This window comes from Podarcis bocagei (genome assembly GCF_964188305.1).
Source record: "Podarcis bocagei genome assembly, chromosome: 8".
Classification (NCBI taxonomy): domain Eukaryota; kingdom Metazoa; phylum Chordata; class Lepidosauria; order Squamata; family Lacertidae; genus Podarcis; species Podarcis bocagei.
Window position 1 is genome coordinate 39,948,955 of NC_138133.1, and position 9,531 is coordinate 39,958,485.

General features: G+C 41.2%; 1 long non-coding RNA gene across 1 annotated transcript; it reads right to left on the minus strand.

Annotated features, from left to right (window-relative positions):
* Positions 1–3,113: 3,113 nt before the first annotated feature.
* On the minus strand, positions 3,114–8,828 carry LOC308593293. The gene is made up of 3 exons (XR_014010896.1): positions 8,578–8,828; positions 3,751–3,861; positions 3,114–3,340 (listed from the first exon to the last, which is right to left on the minus strand). It is a non-coding gene; the product is annotated as an uncharacterized lncRNA (long non-coding RNA).
* Between the last annotated feature and the right edge of the window lie 703 nt (positions 8,829–9,531).

The window sequence follows — 9,531 nt, forward strand, 5'->3', positions numbered from 1 at the left end:
ACATTTGTTCCAAGGTCAAACAAAATATTTAGTCAATTATGATAACATTATTGTTGTTGTTGTTTAGTCGTTTAGTCATGTCCGACTCTTCGTGACCCCATGGACCAGAGCACGCCAGGCACTCCTGTCTTATTGTGCATTAACAACTCTTAAGGTTGAACACTGAGTTTAATAGATCTCTGTGATGACTAAATTAGAAGTAAAGTGCTCTTATTAAACATTGAAATGGATAGTTGCAAACAAGTGCATCATATCTAAGGAGATAGTTTTTTTCTATATCAGAGGTGGGCAAACTTTTGTGTATGAAGGCCACATTTTATTTTTTGATGAATAAAACTCCTAATCTTTAATTGGGGAAAGGTTGGTTCCACACCAATGAAGGAGGAAGTTTTACAAATTTTATTTCTAGGGGAGCACGGACGCGGACTTATAAAAAATATTGGGGGGGCCCGGGAAAGCTCATGAATAATAAATAAGCTCATGAATATGCAAATAAAGTGGTGCCGCCTCCTCGTGAGCGAATAGCGCCTATTAATCAGCTCCGGAGCGGAAATTGGGGGGAGCTTTTGCTCGGGAGGGAGGGCAGGAGGCATGCAGCCCGATCCTGTGCATTTTGGGCTGGGGGAGGGGCGGCGATGGCGCTCTGCTGGAGGGGCGCCGGAGATTATTGGGGGGCGGAGCCCCCCAAACGAATTTTTGAGGGGGCTCGGGCCCCCTCAAGCCCCATGGAGTCGGCGCCTATGTAGGGGAGGGGTTAAGATACTTCTCTCATATGACCTGCTTCAGTCAATAGGCACAGAGCTGGCTGCCTATTAAAAACAACCCTTTCACCAAGTTCTTCCTTCTTCTCTGTCGCAGCATCCTGCCCTCCTACCTTTTGAGCAATATGAGCAGCATGGGACTGAGTAGGATTTTTTTGGTTATACCCTTTTTCAGCCTGCTTTAAACTTTTCCATTTGGCTGTTCAGTTCATTTGGCATTAAGTGCAGGCAGGTAAGGGACTTAGAGCATCTCGACATCCTATTGTCACCCAACTGGAAGGGGTCTATGGGTTTGATACTCTTGAAGCCTGACAGGTGTCACCTGCTGATTGCTGAATTGTGAGAGTGGCTGGCACCCATTAGGTCACACACATACACATAGCTTCCCTTTATGAGAATATGCTATTTGCATATTCACAGCTTGGGTGATGGAAGTGAACTAGGGTGGATTAGCCCTCAGTCGCATGCAGGGTATTTAATATGGACCTGCCCAGAACATACCAACCCACACTTGTCATTTATGTCTGCTACAAGTACTTCTCTCTTGCATTAATAAATATAACCTCAAACCAATTCCTGTCTTGTTGAGTCTTCATTCCAGGTATAGAACAAAGTGGTCATGGACCAGGAACATATACCAATAGTGGTGGCACTATTGCCACCAAAGCAAGAAATGGGTGGGACACTCCTTCTCATATTTCTGTCCCACTTTCATCCATTATCCATTCATTCAATTCCTCTCTCTTCTCCCTTCTCTCTCACACAAACAAACCTTCTCTCTCATTTTCTTTTATCCTATTCACCCCTTCAATCCATCTGTCTTTCTCTCTCTCCCTCTCTGGGCTTGGAGGAGCACATCAAAAAGTTTCATGCAACACTGTTGGTCCATGGGTCTCTCACCTGCACTCTGCATCCCAGCAAGCTGTTGCTTATTTAAGAAAGTGTTTTCTTTTGGCTAATTTAGACGTGCCAGTATAGTGACTGCTAAAACAGGGGAAAGTGTTTGTCATTTGTTTCAAGTAGGGTTCTCAGAGATGAATTTTTGAAAGGCTTTCTCAGTAAATGGTATGGTAGATGGCAGCCATTATGTTCTTTTTAAGCATAGCTTTAAATGAGGTTTTAGGGTTTTGTGAGCAGCAGCTTGTCATGCACCAGCTAGCATACACTACCCTTGCCAAATATCCTTGCATTCTCCTACAGACTCACAGTGAAAATAAATATAGTGATAATTTTTGGCACCCTCTGAGTGATAGATCCCTTTAGCAATATCCTGCAGAATAATGGATCAGATTATTATTATTTTTTAAAAAATGAAACCAATTTAACTTGCAGTAACTTATACAGCACCAGCTGTTATAGTTATTAGCACTTGCATCATCATCATCACTATCATAATCAGCATAAATATAATTACTTTTGGAAAGATAAATTAGGACCAACACAGCAAACGCTGCATGGAGAGTTGTTTGTCCTTTATGTCTGACTTCTGAAAGCGCAATCCTCACGATGAATGTTAATGTGATGATCTTGACATGGTTCGTGGCTTTCTTTTACTCTGGTTCCTAGAAACAAGAAATGAAGCATAAGAGGAAACCATCTATTGTAGAGCACACAGGGGGGAAAGCATACAGGGAGTATGTTAAGTAAGAAACATCCACTCTAATATATTTGGGTAAGGCTACGATCCTGTGGTGCCTGGGAGGGCTTGTCAGGACTGAATGATACAGCAGATCCCACAGAAAAAGAGAACTACAGATGTAGGGGGAAATCTGCCCTTGCAAACCATTCTGTTATAGGTTGGGAAGCTCCACTGTCTTTGTCACTCTGCTGTCAGTACTCTCTAACAGTGCTTCCAGCAAAAGGTGTGTGTGCTGGGGGCATGGCAGAGGTGGAGAGCAAGAGGATAGGGATTGAAAGCCTTCCCAATTCCTTCATTATGTCCCCAGATGGGGAGGGAGGTAAGTATGGCAGTCCTGGACCTGGCAAATTTATTTTCCCTCCCATTGGGAGTAATGGGGAGGTACAAAAAATATACAAAAATATGTATTGGGGGTGGAGAAGGACAGTGCTGGATTTACATATAAGCTAAACAACCTATAGCTTAGGGCCCCTCTCTCTTGGGCTCCGCCCAAAAATATACTACTTCTTAATTGTATTTCACTATTAATATACTTCTTCTTAATTGTATTTCAGTTCAACAATTATTTTGATAAAATACATATTTTGTTATGTGCAAAATGCTTTAGATACCTATTAGGTCCATAAATTACCATATATCTTATATTCAACACAAAAAACAGTGACGATTGGTTGTTGACAAAGGACAGCTGGATTTATAAAGAGCCCCATTACCTTCAGTAGCTTAGGGCCTCATCAAACCTAAATCCAGCTCTGGGGAAGGAAGAAGGAAGAATAGAGAAGCTTGCACATCCATCTTCCACCCTGCCATCTTGAGCCCAGCAGACCACTGGATTGGGCCAAACCTGTTCAAACATACCTACCTGTCAGTCACCCAATGTCATCTGACACTGGAGATCTGTTGACTCCTATCTAAACAGTTTAGGTTCTGTAGGCTGGAGCTGTTAGAAAACAACATAAACAATCCTTCAGTTGAGTCACTTTGCAATAGCAAGAAAAAAGGGCAGGGCAATGAGACATTGTTGAGTGGAACCTAAAGCTATCCATTCATATCTGAATAGCAGTAAATGAAAAATGTTCAAGGTTGCTCTCATTGACTAGCTGGAAGGTTCTGCATTTGTTCTGCTTTAATTTTTTTCCCCATTCAGCCTTTTTTATTATCTCCTCAGAGCCTTTGGGGCTTTTCCTGCTGTCAAAAATTAAAACACACCATTATTTATAGCCTCAGAAAAAAAAATACATGGAAGCAGACTCTGCCCAGAATACTAATGTATTGCCAGTGTTCACTTAAGCCCTTTAAAGCCATTATCTAAAAATCAAATTTAGCTGCATAAATTTATTCTGCATTTACATGAAGATTGACTTCTGCCTCGGTCCAACCTCTTTCCAAGTTGCTTTTGTTAGATCTCCTGGAGAACGACATCCGGATACTTTTTCATTTTGCACTTAAGCATAGTTCCTCCTGTTGACAGGCATTTAAACATAACTGAAATATGAATTATAAATAAGTTTGGCAGAACAAAACTTGAAATCCCTATACACCTGCCCACTGAAAGCTCGATAGGAAGGTGAATAGCTGAAAGGATCATCCATTTATTAGCACCTGGATAATGACCAAAATGTGCCCCTGAATTGATTTACCAGCAACGCCTTTCCATAGTTGAACTGAAGAGGAGAAAATTAAAATGAATGAAAGAAAAAGTGAACTATCTGTGTTTAATCTCCAGTTCCATCAGAAATCGATTAACCAACTGACTTTGGGTCCAAAAGAATTAATTATACTCAGTCTCTGGTATAATTAACAACACTATGGCCATCTCCCAAAATATTCATTAAACAGTCAGGAACAATATGAAATTCAAATTAAAATTGGAAAAGAGATTAAATAGAAGTAGTCATCGCTAAAAAAGAATCAGAGTACATCTGAGATGAAATCATTTGAGCAATACAAAATATGGAAATACATTTTGTGTTACATTTAATTATCATTAATTCCAGCACTGCAAGCTGGCAGCTATTTTAGGCTCATTACAAAGACTAAAATGGGTTGGAATTTTAATATGAATCAATCCTCATTGGAATAATAGGAATAGGAATCAAGCTTTCAGGAAGTTTAAAGCTAAAAATCCAAGTTGTCATTTTTTATTTCTTACACTTGGCTGCCCCAATCTGCATTTTAGAAGATCCCTTGATAGGTTTCTGGCAGCAATGCCAAAAAACCAAGAAATATATATCTATTTGGAGTCCTTATGAACACACCTTGAAGATTCCACGGTTTCAGCATTAACAGTGAAGCAGGCACTTCTATGATAGAGGGGATTTCTAATGCTTACTTACATGCTTGCTTACCGGAAAGCTCTAGCCAGCGAAACAGGCTGGGAGATGGTTGCTGCAGAAGTGGCATAAGTCTCATTGTGAGGGCAACTGGACATGCATAAGAGCACATAATTGTGCATATTGCATGATGGTAAATACAGTGAAAAATATCTACTTTATTGCCTACCCTCCATCCATGAGTAATCATCTATCAGTACCAGCTGATATGATGGCTGTGGTCTGCCTTCACAGTTGTGTCCAGTAATACTTCTGAATACCAGTTGCTGGAAACCATAGGAATGGAGATTGATATTGTGTGCAAAATCTACTCCCATTACCAACTTCAGTTGGCTGGTTAATTATAGCCATTCCTGGACAAGGGTAGCATGGTGGTCCATGCATAGGTAACCTCACAATCAGACTATTGTAATGCTCTGTATGAGGTGCTATCCAGCACCTAGTTTGGAAGCTGCATCTAGTACAACATGCAGCTGGTAGGGTGTTTGAAGGACTGCATTGACTGCCTATTTGCTACCAAGCCAAGTTCAATATTTTATTACTGACATCTAAAGCCTAAAGAATTTGGGACCAAGATACCTAGCAAACTGCCTCTCCTGGTACCGACCACACTTTTAAGATCTTACAAGGAGACCCTGCATCATCTATAATAAATATATACAGGTAATGAATATTTATAAGGAAATAATTGTAACTATAAATCTCATTAATTTTCATTGGTGGTTCTGTTATTTCATCATTATGAATTGCTGGTTTTGTGAGGTGTCGGCAAGTACAGTACATGACATTATAAGACAACAGGATTTTACGTTCAGCATGTGTTAGAACTAATGCAGGCATCAGATCAGCAATATATCATGAGCAGCTGAGAAGGAAGTGTGGTTCCTTGGAGCAGCCTTCACCTGGTTCCTAGAAAGAGACTTTCTGTAAATCTTTAGCAGCCTGCTTTGCTCATAAAACAAAACAAACTGATCTCTCAGAATAACAAATATTATATTCTGTTTTTGGTTTGCTTTAGATGGCCTGGTTGGTGCCCTGGAGCTCATAGAACCTCTTTTGATCTACTTGAGGCACCTCCGCTGCCAAGGGGAAGCAGAGACCATTTTTGCAGATTTGACCCTCTCACCATGCAATCTTCTCCTGTGCCTTGGAGGGTCCCTGAACTCTCTTGTCCCCCCTCTTTTGTTAGTAGAGGCACTCAGATAGTAGTTCTGTTGCTGCTTGTAGTGTTGGTGCATTTGTGCTTTTTAAAAGGAAGGGGGGAATGGATAGTCTTCTGCCACCTCATCTACAATAATGGTAAGAATATAAGAAAAGCCTAACCATTGCCCTACCTAGTATCCTGTCCTCATGGTGGGTGAGGAATGTGAGTGGCGCTGTGGTCTAAACCACTAAGCCTCTTGGGCTTGCTGATCAGAAAGTTGACTGTTTGAATCCTTGAGACAGGGTGAGCTCCCGTTGTTCTGTCCCAGCTTCTGCCAATCTAGCAGTTCTAAAGCACGCCAGTGCAAGTAGATAAATAGGTACTGCTGCGGCAGGAAGGTAAACAGTTTTTCCATGCACTCTGGCACTCATCACACTGTCCCATTGCACCAGAAGGGGTTTAATCATGTGGTTTAGTCATGACCCAGAAAGCTGTCTGTGGACAAACACCGGCTCCCTCAGCCTGAAAGTGAGATGAGAGCCACAACCCCATAGTTGCCTTTGACTGGACTTAACCGTCCAAGGGTCCTTTACCTTTACCTCATGGTGGCTGACCAGCTGCCTGTGGGAGACCTGCAATCAAGTCATGAGAGAGCGTCACTTTCCCCCCTTTTGATTCCTGGCAACTGGCATTTGGAGGCACATTGCCTCTGGTAGTGGAGGTGGAATATAGTCTTATCCTCCATCAATTTGCTCAATCCTTACCATCAAATCAATAGCATTCAAACCCCAAATATTATTACAATCTTCAAGGGCTATTTTGGCATCACTCATGAAAGCAATGCTAAAGTTCGGTCCACAATATTTCACAACTTCATTAGAGTCCAGCACTAATAAAATCCACAAACAAAATCATTAAAGAAAAAAGGAATTTAAAAGAGAAACAATAGCTTAATGTTTAAAACATTCCCAAGTTGGGCCCACGCTGGGACTCCCCCCACTCCCCAATCTCCCCTGCTGCTGAATGACTATCACCAACCACACAAACATCTATTATTAGGAGGAAGAAGCTCCAAAGCAGAAATCTTCCAGCCAGAATTAGACCCCTGTACTTTTCATTGCAGGAATTAAGTACTGGGGGTCTGAGCCGTTGGTCATATGCCACAAAGGATTAAGTAAATAAATGAGGAAAATATTAGCTGTTAAACAAGATGGGCAGAGTATATATTGTCTTTGTATAATGCTTGTGCTTCATGGGGACTGACTTTCTCATTAGTAAAGGACCTTTTATATTACTTCTAAAGTATTTGTAACTCTGTCAGAGACATGGTCGGCAGAGAGGAATCTGCAGAGGGGGAGGAAGAGGCAGAGGAAAACAGAAACTTGATTCTTTGACACAACCAAAGTGAGATAAGCCCCTCTCTCTCTGGAATGCTGCCTGTAAGTTTTCGCAGCAGCACAGAGATGAAAGAGCAGGATGCGGGTGGTAGGAGGGGGTTGGATTCAACTCCAGAGGAGGAGGAATTTGGCTGCACCTGAGTTTCCAAGAAGCAGGAGGAGGAGCAAGGTATTAGAACAAAGGAAGACCAGCAGGAAGCGGGGGAGGACGTGGTGTATATCTGGCCTTGGGAGGGGCCATAAGCCAGTTGAGTCAACTGACTCATTTCATTGAGGTGCCCAGTTCTGTGTTAACATTCAGACAGAATAATATCATCATAAAGCAGGTGCAGTAAATGTATACATCACTGCATGATATCAATTATTGCATCATTTCCCCACCACCCACCAAAGTGAGGCAAAGCTATAGGTCTACTGCATACTGCTTCTGCAAACCAGTATACTTTTAAATTTGCCACTCTTGAATGCAAAGGAGTTACGAGATGGTGCATCATTGCAGATAAATGTGTTGAGGAATTTCCCCCTTATCCAGCAGAGAGAGAAAGGAATTGTGATCTTGCCTCTCATTTTATATCATAAAAATGTATCAAAGAAACATGGGGGTCCTTTTCTTATGTGCTCTTTCATCATAACAATGCTTTCAAGAGATTTGAGAGATGATTGCATCCATTTAACAAACTTGTAAAATGGAAATCAAATGGTAATTGCATCGTATGCTGATGTGATGGTAATATGTTCCTAACAGATTTCATCTGGAACAAAGTAGCTGGGGCGAAAGAGTGTTCACTTTTTGTAAAAGCAAATAGTCATAGCTGGAGGGTCCCAAGAACATTCCCCCATCTATGAATCAGACTGAAATTTTATAGATTCACATTTTGCAGGTAGCTGAGCCATATTGAACTGACCCTACACTGTTCTCACTAAACCATTCAATAATTTTATTATAATTGACCTTGTCCAGACCTGGTTTGAAAGGTCACAGTGAATTATTTAATGGATAACAAACAGTTTCATTTAAGCACATGGTTAACATACTGAAACTCTTCCTCCTCCCAAACATTGAACAGCACATTCCTACACTCTATGAATTCAATTTGACTTACCCCCATGAATATCAAAGGATTGCAGCTGTATTCTGGTATCTTATTTCCTGGGAGTAAGCCCAACAAACCATAATGAGACTTACTTCCATGAATACATATCCAACTTTGCACTGTACAGCTAAAATACTTTGTCCTCTGATGTAAAGAGTTTTTCACTGTCTCTAAGCAATATTTTAAATAGAAATGGGTGTGGCACATACCACTGGTCTTTTCCAAGCCAGTTTACAGTGCCATCCTATCCGCATCAACTCTGCAGCAAATCTCAATGATTTGATAGGGCATACTTCCAGGTGAGCATGTATAGGACTCCAGTTTTAGGTGTTCTTAATTTCCCATGTTTGATTTGGTAAAAGAAATGGATTGGGACATTATATTAAGGACTGAATCAAAATAGGGGAGCTATTTTTTTGGGTGAACATTCTCTGCAGCATCAAAAAGCCATAGTTTTCCATTTATAGATTGAAGAGGAGTCCCATGAGCATTCAGCAATGATTGCCCAACATCTAAAGCATCAGTGTTTTACCTCAGTGACATTGCCAGTTAGCTAACTTGATTGTCTAAGACAAGGAGAAGAGGAAAAAACTGTAGAAGCAGTTTAGGGAAACAATGACAGTGAACAGGATGGTATGTGTGTGCACGCACATGCATTCTCACCATTCAGGGCCTTTTTTTAAAGGAAAAAGAGAGAAGTTCTGATGCTAATGTGCAATGGTTTTATGGTAGAGGCAGCAATCCACTGCAATCAGATCAATATGTAAAGGTAAAGTAATCCCTAAATTTGGAAAGGTTGGCAACTACTGTTGGATAAGACTAGTGACCCATATAGTCCAGCCTCTTGTTTTCACAGTGGCATACTAGAGGTGTATGGGAAGCCAGCAAGCAGGATGAATGCAACAGCCTTCTCCCCTCCTGTGGTTTCCAGCAACTGATATTCAGAAGCCTTCAAGAGTGGAGACAGAACACGGAGATCAAAGTAGGTAGCCAAAGACAGCCTTGTCCTCCATGAATTAGTCAAATCCTATTTTAAAGTCATCCAAGTTTATGGCCATCACTTTGGGAGCAAGTGGCATAGTTTAACTCACTGGTTCTCAAAGGGTGTGGCAGGAGATTTTTGACAACAGTGGTGAGAAGATTCAAGGGCAATCAAATATTCA